Source organism: Nerophis lumbriciformis, linkage group LG20 (assembly GCF_033978685.3).
Source record: "Nerophis lumbriciformis linkage group LG20, RoL_Nlum_v2.1, whole genome shotgun sequence".
Lineage (NCBI taxonomy): Eukaryota > Metazoa > Chordata > Actinopteri > Syngnathiformes > Syngnathidae > Nerophis > Nerophis lumbriciformis.
In genome coordinates, this window is record NC_084567.2 from 28371995 (window position 1) to 28389938 (window position 17944).

At 42.0% G+C, this 17944-nt stretch overlaps 1 protein-coding gene across 4 annotated transcripts in view; it reads right to left on the reverse strand.

The window, feature by feature from the left end:
• whrna (whirlin a) overlaps positions 1 to 17944 on the reverse strand; it is a 350775-nt gene that overhangs the window by 110477 nt on the left and 222354 nt on the right. The gene's annotated exons all lie outside the window — the stretch shown is intronic.

Here is a 17944-nt window from a genome sequence, read left to right on the forward strand (position 1 = left end):
AAATTGTATGTAAATTATCAAAAAACTTTCCGTTCTCTGAGTTCCCAGTGAACAGACGAAAGCTGTCTATGTTGTACCAAGCCAAAGGCTTGTAAAATTCCATTGTGTATGATGGGAGGAGACAGGAGGGGTTATCTATTTTGATCCAAGACCTGCCCAAGCTCGATCCAGGACCGACCCAAGCCCGAGGCATCTTTTTCTTTTGTGTTAATGTGACCGAAAACAATGGCTGTTTACATACACCCCCATTCCTTTAGAAACAGCTGTTGTTATGTAAACAGGGAAAGTCCAAATAAAAAGAGGTGGCGTACAATCTTTCGCCAGAGCGTGGCGGAAGACTGTCCTGAGAGTACAGTCGACGCGTGTCTCCTCAAATTGAGCAAAATTGAATCCTGTCTCTGTTTATTTTCTTGCTTCTTGTCTATTTTAATAGATGTCATCAGTGTTTGAACCTGACAGTGTTGACCTCTTTAAAAGAGCATAATGTTTAAAACACATTTCATTAAAGCAAATTATTTGACGTGGTGTTAGAAGTTGAAAATTATCTGTCAAAGGTACACTTTTTAATGATGAAAAATTATATTTATCTGCGATTTTGAGTTAACAATGAACAATCCGATTAATCACAATTAAACATTTTAATCGTTTGACAGCCCTCGTGATAGAATAATGTGAGATGGTTAAAAAAGCATAACAAAACATACTCCATATTGTGTTGTGGAGAACACACAAACACATTAAAATTCATTGATCTCGTACATTTTCAAACAGCTGAAAAATAATGAACAAAACCACTTGAGCTAGCCCAAAAATGTACAACAATTTATTTCCAAAAATAGAAAAAAAGTAATACAACTTACAGTACAGGTACAATTACTGGATCTAACGTGAGTTCGGTGAAAAAATTCCGACACCAATTGGAGTAACCTTTCTACTCTAAACTGCTGTGCTACATGTTCTAGGGAATAGGAATTACCGATGTTAATGATAAACCGCGATAACATTCTCGACGGTTAGTGTTGAGTGTCGTGGCATTAAAGACAAACGGCTCGAAGCAAGACTTTACTTTATGTTTCGTGGGCAGCAGGTAACATACAGAGCCTGTAAATCATCACTCACACTAGGTCAATGCTCATTATTACTTTGTTCACAGTCAATAGTCTACGTCCCCTTTCCTTAGCCTATGCCCATAACATAACAAGGTGTACTTGTGCAGGTTTTTAAATGACCATAACAGTACAGTATTAAAACTGGATAAAACATTTACATACATGACAAAAATGTATTCAGTATAATAACCACAACATTGCATGTCAAATGTGGGCGTCCTATTAACACATGTAGTCTCTTTACTTGGAGTTAGGCTTATAGATAAGACCTGAACGAGTTTCGTTAAAATTGTCATTCGCACTTGAAGTGAATTAATTAACTCGTATTATGTTCTACATATGGTGAATGCTTATATTCAACTTGGAGAATCTGAACCACCAGGTTTAAGTAAGTATTGGTTGAGCCCATAATAAATTAAGAAGCCTTCTCCCGAGAAGAAGCAATAAAACCAGGCTTCGGAACGCAAAAGTTATAACTCTATCCTGGAGGAGAGATTCCATGCTTATCTTAACGTCAACCTACAAGTTATGGTATACATCTGTTGTCTTCCCAGTCACTACACACCAACATCTCCTTTTATGGTCAGGATGTCCTCTCCTGACTTAGCACACACACACACACACACACACACACACACACACACACACACACATACACACACACACACACACACACACACACACACACACACACACACACACACACACACACACACACACACACACACACAGGAAGGAGGAAAATAAAACTGATGGTTTGGCTTGTCCAAGTAAGGAGTCCCTAATTTTTGACCTGAGCTCCTCCAGGTACTGCAGACCTGTATAATGACGCTCGCTTGTAATAAAGCAACTTTTTGTCCAGCAAAGCGTCTCCGACGTCTCTTTTGCCGTGTCATCTTGGATGACAAGACCAGAAATACACATTACACTCAAAGGTTTATAAACTTTCATTGGCCATAGGTTGCTCAGAGTCCATGGTGAGTTCTATGTGTCTCTGTCCGGTAAGAGTATGATCAGGCTCAGTATCATGGTAAGAATCGTGTGGGTTGAGCTGAGTCAGAGAAGGCTCAGAAACAAGTAAAATGTGTTTCCGGTTCCTCTTATATGTTTGTCTTTCCGACTGGATGACATAGGACCTGGGTTCATTGCATGATTCTGTCACAATTCCTGTGGGGTCATATATTTTGGGTGTTTTGAAGCTTGACTCCCTGTCTCTCTGATACAGGTTCAAGGGGCCGGTTTGTTTTGTTAAAGCAAGTCTTTTGCTGAGAAGTTGTGCACGCACTTCCTCCGGCTCGCACATTTTGGGTTTCAGCAGTCCTTTGGAGACAGAGAGGGTGGAGCGCGTTTGTCTTGGCATTAGTCTTTGTGCTGGGCACGGCGTCGTCACAAGGTATATACCGTAATTTCCGGACTATAAGCCGCTACTTTTTTCCCTCGTTCTGGTCCCTGCGGCTTATACGAAGGTGCGGCTTCCGGTGACCAGGTGCGCGCACTACCGAGGATGCGCGAGACCGAGGCAGACATCTGGCGCCAGGTAAGAGAGAGAGCAAAACAAAGAGTAGGAGAGCGTCAGCGACAGTTTGCGCGAAGGAAGTGTTCATGCAAACACCCTCAATATGGAAAACAAACGGAGAAGTGCATATGATGCTGCTTTTAAGTTAAAGGCAATCGATCTGGCTGTCAAAGAAGGAAATAGAGCTGCTGCACGTACCCTTGACATCAATGAATCAATGGTGAGACGTTGGAGACGGCAGCATGAGCCGTTGATTCCACTGACGAAGAGGAAGGTTTTGAGAGCGAGAACAAAGGAGAGAGAGTGGCTGACGCCGCCATTTTGGACCTGTTCTTTTCCAACACCGACGAAGAGGATTTCGGTGGTTTTAGTACGCAGGAGGAAGACGATGACACAATGATTAAAGACTGACTGGCCGCGGGACTGCCGAACTTTAATACAACTTTGCACCGTTGTATTATTTGTACTCTGCACGAATGCTGTTCGCCATGTCAAAGATGTGAAAGTTTGATTGAATGATTGAAAGATTTATTGTTAATAAATGGGACGCTTTGCGTTCCCAAACAGTCATCGCTGTCCCGACAATCCCCTCTGTGGTAGCAGGAACCCCTATATACTACGGTAATTACACATCAAAACGCCTGCGGCTTATAGTCGGGTGCGGCTTATACATGGAGCAATCTGTAATTTCCACTAAATTTAGCTGGTGCGGCTTATAGTCCGGAAATTACGGTATATAAGTTGAGAAAGACGTCCGATTGGGCTCTGTAAGATTCCTCCAATCTTTTTTTGCAGTCTGTTGGATAGGGGATACTGTGGGCTGCTATTTACGTGAGTGAAATCCCATTGTTTTGAAAAGTCTGAAAGACGCTGACTTGTAAACCGTCGTCCATTGGTTGTTATGAGAGTGTGTGGTGCCCCGTGGACTGAGAAATGGTGTGTTGCCTGTGAGGTTGCAGAGCAGGTCAGTCTCAAACCAGCCTGAGAATGAGTCCACAAGTACCAGCTATTGCCTGTTATACCAATCGAAGATGTCAACAGCTGAAGTTGACCGAGGCAGCTCCAGAACAGGGTGCAAATAAAATTGCTCCCTGAGTTGATGTGCTCTGTCTGCACCTCCATTTCAATGTCTTTTGTCATTGTTGGCCAAAATACGAAGTCCCTCGCTCTCTGTTTTGTGGCTTCTGCTCCCTCTGTGAAGTATGCTTGTCTATATGCTTTGTAAAGATGCAGGTATGACAGTTTTCTGACCTTTCATGATGATGCCATCCTCTATAGTCAGTTCATCTCTGAAAGGGAAGTATGGAAGCAACGCGAGTGGGATGCTGTGCGGCCTGTTTGGCCAGCCATCCCTGAGAACCTGGTCGGTGGCAGTGTGATCTCTGAGTCCCTGCAAACGAGCCGAGGAAACGCAACAAACTGACATCATATTGAAATCTTCTATCTTGTCCGCCAGTTGATCTGTGGTGCTCCCGGGAGCCCTCGACAGAGTGTTGGTCAAGTCCATTTGTTTTCCGCTTTTGTATACCAGAAGCCTCAACATCATGCGCTGTAGTCTCGCTGGAGCTGTGTGAATTGGCTTTTTGACAATTTTCACAAAAGGTGGGTGGTCGGTCTCTATGGTGATTGCTTTGCCAGAGGCGTAACGTAATCATGAAGCTTCAAACACACAAATATCACTGCAAGCAGGTTTCTTTTCTATCTGGGCATATTGAGTATCTGTGTCCGTTAGGGTAGGTGAGGCAGAGGCTACAGGTCGGCTTCCCTGCAGACAGGCTGCACCGAGTCCATATCGGGAAGCATCACAAGACAGCGTGACGGATTTGTGAACATCATAGTATGACATGTACCCCTTCAAAGTGTCAAAAGCACACTGCTGTTCATGTCACAACCACTCATCTTTGTGTGTGAGCTGTCATAGCGGTGCAAGGATTCTGCTTTATCTGGGTATAAATTTAGTAAGTAACCATGCCAAGAAATCTCTGCAGGGCTGGATTGTCAGTAGGCACCAGTATCTTGCTTATTGCTTTGGCCTTCGAAGAGTCTGCCTTTAAAACCTGAGCTGTGAAAATATGACCACCATAACTGACCTCGTTTAGCCTGAACTAACTTTTGAGGGGCATGACTCTTGGCTTCACCTCCATGGCTCTGTTGAGTGTGTTTCTCAGGTTAGCATTATGCTTGTAATGAGATTGTCATCCATGATGATCGCACATTTGTAGCCAACGAAGATCTGTTCCATGGAGCGCTGAAAGACCTCGCTGGCAGAGTCCTGCACTTAATATACTCACGGCTCAGTGATACTGATCATTTCCTGGAAAAGCCGCTGTAGCATGTTAATTTCTAGTTAGGGCGCTGATTGTCTGCTGGAACCTGTATGCTGATCGCTAGCTAGAAACTACTGCCCTGAGATCGGTAGGTCGTGAGTTCAAACCCCGGCCGAGACTATAAAAATGGGACCCACTACCTCCCTGCTTGGTACTCAGCATCAAGGGTTGGCATTGGGGGTTAAATCACCAAAAATGATTCCCGGGTGCAGCCACCGCTGATGCTCACTGCTCCCCTCACCTCCCAGAGGGTGAACAAGGGGATGGGTCAAATGCAGAGGACACATTTCATCACACCTAGTGTGTGTGTGACAATCATTGGTACTTTAACTTTAACATAACTTAACTATAGCTGCTTACATTGTTGCAGAGATGAGTGAGGAGACTCCGACTTGTATGCTTACTGGCGAATATTACCTCAAAACACACCAGGCTGTCCTTTAGATAAAACTGTTGGCAAGTTTTGAACAAATAAATGATGTGTATTCAAATAAAATCTAAAAAAAAATTCCTGTATGGCATTGTTAGTTGTGGCGGTAGATTTAGATTATTCAATGTCCAAAAGTACAAACCCCGTTTCCATATGAGTTGGGAAATTGTGTTAGATGTAAATATAAACGGAATACAATGATTTGGAAATCATTTTCAACCCATATTTAGTTGAATATGCTACAAAGACAACATATTTGATGTTCAAACTGATAAACATTTTTTTTTGTGCAAATAATCATTAACTTTAGAATTTGATGCCAGCAACACGTGCCAAAGAAGTTGGGAAAGGTGGCAATAAATACTGATAAAGTTGAGGAATGCTCATCAAACACTTATTTGGAACATCCCACAGGTGAACAGGCAAATTGGGAACAGGTGGGTGCCATGATTGGGTATAAAAGTAGATTCCATGAAATGCTCAGTCATTCACAAACAAGGATGGGGCGAGGGTCACCACTTTGTCAACAAATGCGGGAGCAAATTGTTGAACAGTTTAAGAAAAACCTTTCTCAACCAGCTATTGCAAGGAATTTAGAGATTTCACCATCTATGGTTCGTAATATCATCAAAGGGTTCAGAGAATCTGGAGAAATCACTGCACGTAAGCAGCTAAGCCTGTGACCTTCGATCCCTCAGGCTGTACTGCATCAACAAGCGACATCAGTGTGTAAAGGATATCACCACATGGGCTCAGGAACACTTCAGAAACCCACTGTCAGTAACTACAGTTGGTCGCTACATCTGTAAGTGCAAGTTAAAACTCTCCTATGCAAGGCAAAAACCGTTTATCAACAACACCCAGAAACGCCGTCGGCTTCGCTGGGCCTGAGCTCATCTAAGATGGACTGATACAAAGTGGAAAAGTGTTCTGTGGTCTGACGAGTCCACATTTCAAATTGTTTTTGGAAACTGTGGACGTTGTGTCCTCCGGACCAAAGAGGAAAAGAACCATCCGGATTGTTATAGGCGCAAAGTTGAAAAGCCAGCATCTGTGATGGTATGGGGGTGTATTAGTGCCCAAGACATGGGTAACTTACACATCTGTGAAGGCACCATTAATGCTGAAAGGTACATACAGGTTTTGGAGCAACATATGTTGCCATCCAAGCAACGTTACCATGGACGCCCCTGCTTATTTCAGCAAGACAATGCCAAGCCACGTGTTACATCAACGTGGCGTCATAGTAAAAGAGTGTGGGTACTAGACTGGCCTGCCTGTAGTCCAGACCTGTCTCCCATTGAAAATGTGTGGTGCATTATGAAGCCTAAAATACCACAACGGAGACCCCCGGACTGTTGAACAACTTAAGCTGTACATCAAGCAAGAATGGGAAAGAATTCCAATGAGAAGCTTAAAAAATGTGTCTCCTCAGTTCCCAAACGTTTATTGAGTGTTGTTAAAAGGAAAGGCCATGTAACACAAGGGTGAACATGCCCTTTCCCAACTACTTTGACACGTGTTGCAGCCATGTAATTCTAAGTTAATTATTATTTGCAAAAAAAAAAAAAGTTTGAGTTCAAACATCAAATATGTTGTCTTTGTGGGGCATTCAATTGAATATGGGTTGAAAAGCATTTGCAAATCATTGTATTCCGTTTATATTTACATCTAACACAATTTCCCAACTCATATGGAAACTGGGTTTGTACAAAAATCTCAAAGTGCACCAAATAGGACAGTGAAAGCTGTGCATGAAAGGAATGCTTTAGGGAAAGCTAAACACAAAAAATACAAAGCAACAATCTAAATTTCTCATAACATGTTTGTAACTCCAAACAATCTCCATGAACACCCAAAAACTAAACAAAGAATGACAATCTAACAGGTCGTAACAGTACCCCCCCTTATAGGATGGATTTTAGACATCCTAGAAACCCTAAAAAGAACAAGTCTAAAATTACAGGAGGATGGAAGGAGGACTTGATGTCCAGACCAAATGTCCCCAAAGCCATCAGGAACAAGTCAGGTGGCGGCGGCGAGTAAAGTGCCGCTGCAGCTGGCGAGGAAGAGCATGAGAGGCGCACTAGAGCATCAGTGAAAATCCACGCTCAGGTCCTAATTGCTCCTGTTGTAGCGGGCGTCCATGAACTGGCCACATGCACGGCTGGCAAGGAGGATGAGTGTGGGTGCCAAGCAGGCACTTCTGTGGTGGGTGAGCGCTAGATTGGTGCTTCTGTCTCAAACCATGATCCCACCCCGACGTACAAGTGAGACTGGACTAAATGGTACCCAGGAGCAGCAGGTGAAACACATTATCACTAATCAGCCCCAGGTGAAAAAGACAGCGGAAGCAGCAGGTGTGGAGCTGCTTGGAAACAAAATAAGAGCGCAAGACAGGAAGTGAACTAAAAAGACAGAAAAAAAACTCAGAAACAAAACAAAGAATGACCTGGCATAACAATTCTGACAATAAAATGGCATTTATGTCAAAATATTGGGGTCTTTTTTTTTCAAAGTTAATCTCAATCGGTGGGGGCGGTATAGCTCGGAGTTGCCGTGCCAGCAACTTGAGGGTTCCAGGTTCGATCCCCGCTTCTGCCATCCTAGTCACTGCTGTTGTATCCTTGGGCAAGACACTTCACCCACCTGCTCCCAGTGCCACCCACACTGGTTTAAAAATGTAACTTAGATATTGGGTTTCACAATGTAAAGCGCTTTGAGTCACTAGAGAAAAGTGCTATATAAATATAATTCACTTCACTTCAATTATGTGCGCAAATAATTTACTGCAATTACTCAAAATGCAAAAGTATGATTAATCTAAACTGGAAACAAATCACCGTTTGACAGCACTACTATGCACACATGAAATTAATGCCGGCCGCACGGTGGTAGAGGGGTTAGTGCGTCTGCCTCACAATACGAAGGTCCTGAGTAGTCGTGAGTTGAATCCCGGCCTCGGGATCTTTCTGTGTGGAGTTTGCATGTTCTCCCCGTGACTGCGTGGGTTCCCTCCGGGTACTCCGGCTTCCTCCCACCTCCAAAGACATGCACCTGGGGATAGGTTGATTGGCAACACTAAATTGGCCCTAGTGTGTGAATGTGAGTGTGGATGTTGTCTGTATTGGCCCTGCGATGAGGTGGCGACTTGTCCAGGGTGCACCCCGCCTTCCGCCGGATTGCAGCTGAGATAGGCTCCAGCACCCCCCGCGATCCCGAAGGGAATAAGCGGTAGAAAATGGATGGATGGATGGAAATTAATGCCAATTTTACTTATCTTTTCTTTTTTTTTATAGAACACATACAGTATTTTACATTTAAGAAGGAAAAAAACAATGAAAAAAACAATGAAAAACAATACAGTGCATTTTTAGTAGGGTTGTACGGTCGTGACAAGCATGTTCGGCAGCGCACAACCACAGAGTACTTACAAGCAGACACAGTGTGTGGACAGAAAAGGGAGAACGGACGCATTTTGGCTTAAAAACGAACGATAAAGGTGAAGTTATAACACTGAAACGCCCTCAGGAAGAGGTGCTTTAATACATGGCTAACTAGCTAGCGGCTAAACTACAGCCGCAGTCTGGAGTGTTTTAGCTACTTCTAAATCACTAATCCTCGCCTCCATGGCGACAACTAAAGTACGTTTCTTACAAATATCATCCCTGCAGGACGAGGAATAGCTAAACATGCTTCACTACACACCGTAGCTCACAGGTGTGATCTACACCTAACATCCACTGTAATGATACCAAGTACAGGAGCGTATCTAGTCGATACTACCATGATTACATCAATATTTTTTGACGTCACATCTTCTTTCGTTTTTTAAAAATGTATATTATGTTTATAAACTCAGAAAATATGTCCCTGGACACATGAGGACTTTAAATATGACCAATGTATGATCCTGTAACTACTTGGTATCGGATTGACACCCAAATTTGTGGTATCATCCAAAACTAATGTGAAGCATCCAAACAACAGAAGAATAAGTGATTATTACATTTTAACAGAAGTGTAGATAGAACATGTTAAAAGAGAAAGTGGGCAGATATTAACAGTAAATGAACAAGTAGATTAATAATTCATTTTTTACCACTTGTCCTTAATAGTTTTGACAAAATAATAGAATGGAAAATGACACAATATGTTACTGCATACGTCAGCAGCTAAATTAGGAGCCTTTGTTTGCTTACTTACTGTCATGACGTGGACTCTGATACAGCTTACTGCGAGGATTTCGCAGCTTGCTGCGAGGAATGTTTTCCCATGATGCAAACTGACTTGACCGGACATCGGAAGAAGGTAGGAATATGATTTAATTTATCACTCAAAAAAACAAACAAAAAGCGCTCACAGCGGAGGCAAAAAACTTGACGCAGAAAACAAAAAACAACCCGAAGGCGAGCGTGCCTAATGCACGTAAAAGCAAAGGCAAAAAACTTAGGACATGAAACATGAACTAAAAAAACTCACTAAACTGTGGCTTGAATAAACAAAAACTTACGTGGCAAGAAAAGAGCAGCATGAACCAAGCATGAATAATCAGCATGGAAATGTCATCAGAGTAATGTCAATGTCGCCAGGCCGACGACCTGACAACTACAGGCTTAAATAGTCATGTAATGATTTACAACAGGTGCGTGTGTCCGAACACCAGCAGCAGGTGAAAATCATGCCACCATGGCAACCAAAACAAACAAGAGTGCATCAAAAAACAGGAACTATGGAGTTCAAAACCGAAAATAACAAAAAACAAGATCCAGACCAAAGAACATGACACTTATTTGTATGTTCACTATTTTATTGAAGGACAAACTTGCAATAAGAAACATATGTTTAATGTATCGTAAGATTTTCTGTTAAAATAAAGCCAATAATGCCATTTTTTGTGGTCCCCTTTATTGAGAAATGTATCGAAAAGGAACCAAAAAGTATCGAAATACATTTTGGTACCGCTACCAAAATATTGGTATCGGGACAACACTAATTTGTAGTACCTGACCTTTATTTCCACACTGTACACTAGAGTCATGTCAACATATGAATTTTAAAGATGGGATCTTTAAAGGGGAACATTATCACCAGACCTATGTAAGCGTCAATATATACCTTGATGTTGCAGAAAAAAGACCATATATTTTTTTAACCGATTTCCGAACTCTAAATGGGTGAATTTTGGCGAATTAAAGGCCTTTCTAACATTCGCTCTCGGAGCGATGACGTCACAACGTGGCGTCACATCGGGAAGCAATCCGCCATTTTCTCAAACACCGAGTCAAATCAGCTCTGTTATTTTCCGTTTTTTCGACTGTTTTCCGTACCTTGGAGACATCATGCCTCGTCGGTGTGTTGTCGGAGGGTGTAACAACACGAACAGGGACGGATTCAAGTTGCACCAGTGGCCCAAAGATGCGAAAGTGGCAAGAATTTGGACGTTTGTTCCGCACACTTTACCGACGAAAGCTATGCTACGACAGAGATGGCAAGAATGTGTGGATATCCTGCGACACTCAAAGCAGATGCATTTCCAACGATAAAGTCAAAGAAATCTGCCGCCAGACCCCCATTGAATCTGCCGGAGTGTGTGAGCTATTCGGGGACAAAGGGCCTCGGTAGCACGGCAAGTAATGGCGGCAGTTTGTTCCCGCAGACGAGCGAACTAAACCCCCTATCGACCCTAGCTTCCCTGGCCTGCTGACATCAACTCCAAAACTGGACAGATCAGCTTTCAGGAAAAGAGCGCGGATGAGGGTATGTCTACAGAATATATTAATTGATGAAAATTGGGCTGTCTGCACTCTCAAAGTGCATGTTGTTGCCAAATGTATTTCATATGCTGTAAACCTAGTTCATAGTTGTTAGTTTCCTTTAATGCCAAACAAACACATACCAATCGTTGGTTAGAAGGCGATCGCCGAATTCGTCCTCGCTTTCTCCCGTGTCGCTGGCTGTCGTGTCGTTTTCGTCGGTTTCGCTTGCATACGGTTCAAACCGATATGGCTCAATAGCTTCAGTTTCTTCTTCAATTTCGTTTTCGCTACCTGCCTCCACACTACAACCATCCGTTTCAATACATTCGCAATCTGTTGAATCGCTTAAGCCGCTGAAATCCGAGTCTGAATCCCAGCTAATGTCGCTATAGCTTGCTGTTCTTTCCGCCATGTTTGTTTGTGTTGGCTTCGCTAAGTGACGTCACAGAAAAATGGACGGGTGTTTATAACGATGGTTAAAATCAGGCACTTTGAAGCTTTTTTTAGGGATATTGCGTGATGGATAAAATTTTGAAAACAACTTCGAAAAATATAATAAGCCACTGGGAACTGATTTTTAATGGTTTTAACCATTCTGAAATTGTGATAATGTTCCCCTTTAATTTCTTAGTGTTTGTGGACTGCTTGTCATAGCCTTTAGTTAATTTGCTGCAATGGAAGTGATGATTATTATCTTATGGGAGCTGCTCCACACTGTGTATGAACATACACGGTTAGCTAGTACTTCCCTCAGCCAGAGTACCAAAAATAATTCAAGTATAGGGGAATGGCTTTTGAGATAGGCATTGGAAAGCATTAATTGGCGCAGGGTGATCACATACTTTTTCAGGGAAATTGGCCGATACTGATCGGTGGCCAATCATCCATACTCTTTTGGAATGAATTAGGAACAACAAAAGAGGTACTGAATAACCTTGTGATTCTAGCCATAGTCAGTATATTTATTGTCCTGTCGTCTTGTGTCTTGATGTTGTTGTTGATGTCGTTGTGAATGAGAATGTGTTGAATTATATGCACTTTACTTTGTGACACTAATACGGTTGACCACTGAATTGACAAGTGAGCCCTTTACCTAATGTACAAGTAAATTCAATCAATCCATTTTTTCAATTTCATTTGCAAAGCCCAAATGGGGTCACAGCAGAATAATGATTAATAATTCAGGCCTCGAATTTTTAACTTTTAAAGGTCAAGGCAAGTGTTGCCTTAAAGGAGGGCTCATGTTTTAGGGCACCAAGGCAAGTTAGAAGGGCACCAAGGCAAATATTATTTTATTTTCGAGGCAGGGGCTCATATATATGGATGGATGGATTTGAGTGAAATTCCTGCTAAAATATGTATATTGTTTTGTTATGCAATGAGAGGTCCAATTGCGCCATCTGCTGGTACCTAAAAGTCTATAAATATGACCGCAAACCGGAAGTTGTTAGCAGACTTCCCGCACTCTGCTAGTGGTAAGCCACGGTCTGATATTGCTCTGCAAAGTATTATAAATTGCACTAAAGCTAACGTGAGATTTATTGTAAGAAACAGTCAATTAACAGCAGTTGAAATGCTATATTGGTGAATTTTCAATTGGTTGTTGCTCACGTCAGATGTATTACTATTTTGCAGTGAAGTCGATATTATTTTCCCCCTGTAGACATCGAAACCAGCGGAGGTGCTAACCACATATTGTGTGTATGTGCGTTCTGATCACTCATTGCAGGTGATAATTGTTGCACTATGTGCGTTTTTATGTGTCAAGACGTTCATATTTAAATTTGTATTGTCCGCCATGTTAACATGGGAACAACGTAGCCTGTCATATTCGCTAGTCACCACTAGAGGGTACTAAAAGTAAATGTAATTATTTGTGTCATGTCACGTCTTATATTGTATTGTATTTTTCCATTTTCTATTTCATAAATATACAAAAAAGGATGATGTTGGTTAAAAAAACAAGTAAAAAATATGTTGTATTGAATTAATTGTAATACCAGTAAAGATAAAAGCAAGTTAAAACGATCACACGTAAAAAAGTATACTGTTAAAAACCAATGTATTAAGTCACATCTGTGATTGCATTTCATGTAATTGTAAAAATATGAAAATGTTATGTACTAGAGCAGACTTCCCGCACTCTGCTAATGACATCGAAACCAGCGGAGGTGCTAACCACATATTGTGTGTACATGCGTTCTGATCACTCATTGCAGCTAAATAAATGATAAATGGGTTGTACTTGTATAGCGCTTTTCTACCTTCAAGGTACTCAAAGCGCTTTGACACTACTTCCACATTTACCCATTCACAACGGACATGACGAGGTTGGTACTAGGTGGGGATTGAACCAGGGACCCTCGGGTTGTGCACGGCCACTCTCCCACTGCGCCATGCCGTCCCTACCAGTAAAGAACCACATCATCTATTCCAGCCTGTGTGTGGGTTCTTGGCGGGACGGGTACACAGCAGTTACACACACACACACACACACACACACACACACACACACACACACACACACACACACACACACACACACACACACACACACACACACATATATATATATATATATATATATATATAAATAAACTGTTTTTTTTATTCATTATTAATATAAACTTGTCAGCTTTTTGTCATTTCATGATGCCTTTATCTCTATTTTTACATATTGATAGAGGAAGGTGTTTGTATTAATATTATTTTTTTAAAGTTATGTACATGTATATGTACATGTAGATACTGTATCGGGATCCAGATCCATTAAGAGTTTGAACAGAAATATGTCATGTAGGAATTAGTCCCTGCCCATCTCGAATCCCTAGGTCTGAAGCCAAAGGACCAGGTAACGATTCCTGGCATTATTATTGATTCTGATCTAAATTTTAACTCCCACATCAAGTTCGTAAGAAAATGTGCATTTTTCCAGCTAAAAAAGACGGCAAGGTATAGAGGCTGTACGTCCAAACAAGATCTAGAAAAGCTAATTCATGCCTTCACATCCAGCAGGTTAGACTACGGCAACAGTCTCTTCGAAGGCCTCCCAAAGAAAGCTATAACTCATTCAAAAATGCTGCTGCTCGAGTTCTAACAAGAACCAAGAAAGCGGAACACATGACACCAGTACTCAAGTCTCTACACTGGCTACACTGCAAAAAGTCAGTGTTCAAAAACAAGAAAAACAAACATTGGGGGTATTTTACTTGAACTAAGCAAAATTATCTGGCAATAGAACAAGAAAATTTGGCTTGTCAGGACTTTCCAAAACAAGTAAAATTAGCTAACCTCAATGAACCCAAAAATACCTTAAAATAAGTATATTCTCACTAATAACGAGTGCACTTTTCAAGGTAGAAAAAAAAGGAGACCTTTTTGCTCAGAATGTTGAAAAATATTCTTAAATTAAGCAAATGCTAGTGCCATTATCTTGACATAATGATATACGCTCGGCATCATGATTTTTTTTTTCATGCTTGAAGTAAGAAATTATTACTTTAAAAAAGTAGTTTTATACTTGTGAGTGTTGATGACACAGCTTTGCATCAGTTGATATTCTAGTTTCAAGCATGTTTTACTCAATATAGGTCATAAAATCTCAGCTACAAGATGTAATATCTTACTGAGATCATTTAGGACCAAAACCCTTAAAACAAGTAAAAGACTCTAACATAAAATCTGCTTAGTGAGAAGAATTATCTTATCAGACAGAAAATAAGCAAATATCACCCTTATTTGAGATATTTCATCTTACTAAGATGGACGATGCAAAGTGGGAAAGTGTTCTGTGGTCTGACGAATCCACATTTCAAATTGTTTTTGGAAACTGCAGACGCCGTGTCCTCCGGACCAAAGAGGAAAAGAACCATCCGGACTGTTATAGGCGCAAAGTTGAAAAGCCAGCATCTGTGATGGTATGGGGGTGTATTAGTGCCCAAGGCATGGATAACTTACACATCTGTGAAGGCACCATTAATGCTGAAAGGTACATACAGACTTTGGAGCAACATATGTTGCCATCCAAGCAATGTCTTTTTCATGGACGCCCCTGCTTATTTCAGCAAGACAATGCCAAGCCACATTCTGCACGTGTTACAACAGCGTGGCTTCGTAGTAAAAGAGTGCGGGTACTAAATGTAGTCCAGACCGGTCTCCCAATTAAAATGTGTGGCGCATTATGAAGCGTAAAACACGAAACACCTGCTCTCCCGATGCATTGGTATCCCTCATGGCATATCCGTGATTTGATGCAATCTGAAAAATCTTTCCATCTCTATTCTGTTGTCATATTTGATTGCATGCAGACTCCAGTAGTACATGTAGGTGATGGTCCACTACGTCACAGCCATACTTGCTAAACTTGAGACCTCCGAATTTGTGAGGTGGGGGGCGGGGCGGGTTTAGGGGGTGGGCGGGGTTTGGTGCTAGCGGGGGGGAGGGTGTATATATTGTAGCGTCCCGGAAGAGTTAGGGCTGCAAGGGATTCTGGGTATTTGTTCTGTTGTGTTTATGTTGTGTTACGGTGCGGGTGTTCTCCTGAAATGTGTTTGTCATTCTTGTTAGGTGTGGGTTCACAGTGTGGCGCATATTTGTATGTCGGGAGGGGCACTGAAATTCGTGAGTCTCCCGGGAAAATCGGGAGGGTTGGCAAGTATGGTCACAGCAAAAGCTAACCTTGAAAAAAAACAATTGACCATAGAATTCCGACACAAAGAGTGTATGCACCGTTCAAATTTTCGTAGATCAATCTAATTGGTCCTTTGTTACCAGTGCCGCGTTTCAGTTTAATTAAAGCTATGGCTGTGCTACATCAACAGATGTTTATGTACCCCCTTTAGGGCCCTATCTGGACCCCTTTTCCTTGCTTAATACCTCACTCTTGTAGCTTCCCCCCATCTGTTTGATCAATAATGTACATTAAAAAACACTGTAATGTGAAGTGAATTATGGATTCTAGCTCCCCCTGCAGCTGTTTCACTCCCAATGTCCCGCCCTTTATGACTTAATTCTAACACAGTCCTAAACCTATTTCACTTTAAAAGTCAGAGAATGAACACACGTTTTGCAGATGAAAACAATCATTTGCGTTACGATGGTACAGCTTCCTCACCTCAAACATTTTAAATAATGGCAGAAACTGGACTCTCTTAACTTGAATGTTTCCGTGGTTGAAAAAGACACATTAATACTGAAAAGTTAAAGGAAAATATGGTCCAAAAAGTTAACATAATCCTGAAAACTAATACACATCAGACAATGGACGTAGCAGACTCCTGTAGTTCAATGCCCACCCAGTCTATGTTCGCCGTGGACTTTTTTGTGTGCACACCAGGGTTGTCCAAACCATTTTCATCTAGAGCAGGGGTGTCAAACTTACGGCCCGCGGGCTTGATCCGACAGGTTTTATCCGGCCCGCGTGATGAGTTTGCCAAGTATTAAAATGAGCTGCTTTTTTTTTTTTTTTGAAATAAACTGCTGTTCTCAATGTGTCCACTGGATGTCACAATAGCAATTCTGTTAGGACTAGCAAAGGTACAAAGTAAACCGTGGCTGCGTCTCCTCTCCCTCGACCCACATGAAACTTAAAACCTGCCGTTTTATGTCTTATGCTTCGAACATATCGTCATTTGGCACCCTTACTCCCCCAAAATGCCTCTGTGAAAAACAAGAAAACTTAACCCTTTTGAATAGTTATTACTAGAGAAGTCCGATAATGGCTTTTTTGCCGATATCCGATATTGTCCAACTCTTAATTACCGATTCCGATATCAACCGATACCGGTATATACAGTCGTGGAATTAACACATTATTATACCTAATTTTGTTGTGATGCCCCGCTGGATGCATTAAACAATATAACAAGGTTTTCCAAAATAAATCAAATCAAGTTATGGAAAAAAAATGCCAACATGGCACTGCCATATTTATTATTGAAGTCACAAAGTGCATACATTTTTTTTAACATGCCTCAAAACAGCAGCTTGGAAGTTGGGACATGCTCTCCCTGGGAGAGCATGAGGAGGTTGAGGTGGGCGGGGTTGGGGGGTTTGAGTTGGGGGTTGGGGGGAGCGGGGGGTGTATATTGCAGCGTCCTGGAAGAGGTGGGAAGCGGTGTATTGCGGCAGGTGTTGTGCCGGATAACGCACCCTCGCCGTAGAATGCACCCCGTGACTGTTGCGCCGGATAACACAGCCGGTGTTTCATTGTTTACATTCCCGGAAGATGACAGTCAAGCTTTACCATTGGCCTGTGGAGAACTGGGACAACAGAGACTCTTACAGGGAGGACTTTGAGTTGGATACGCAGACGCGGTACCGTGAGTACGCATGCAGCTGCGGCTTCCAAACATTTGATCGCTTGCCCGTACGTGCGTGCCGCTATGTGCATGTCACGTATGTAACTTTGGGGACTTTGGGGAAATATATGTGCTGTATGAACTTTGGGGAGGTGAACGGTACTTTGGGCTGTGGGATTGAGTGTGTTGTGTAGGTGTTTGAGTTGTATTGGCGGGTTATATGGATGGGAGGGGGGAGATGTTTGTTATGCGGGATTAATTTGTGGCATATTAAATATAAGCCTGGTTATGTTGTGGCTAATGGAGTATATATATATGTCTTGTGTTTATTTACTGTTTTAGTCATTCCCAGCTGAATATCAGGTCCCACCCGCCTCTCACAGCATCTTCCCTATCTGAATCGCTCCCACTGCCCTCTAGTCCTTCACTCTCACTTTCCTCATCCACAAATCTTTCATCCTCGCTCAAATTAATGGGGAAATCGTCGCTTTCTCGGTCCGAATC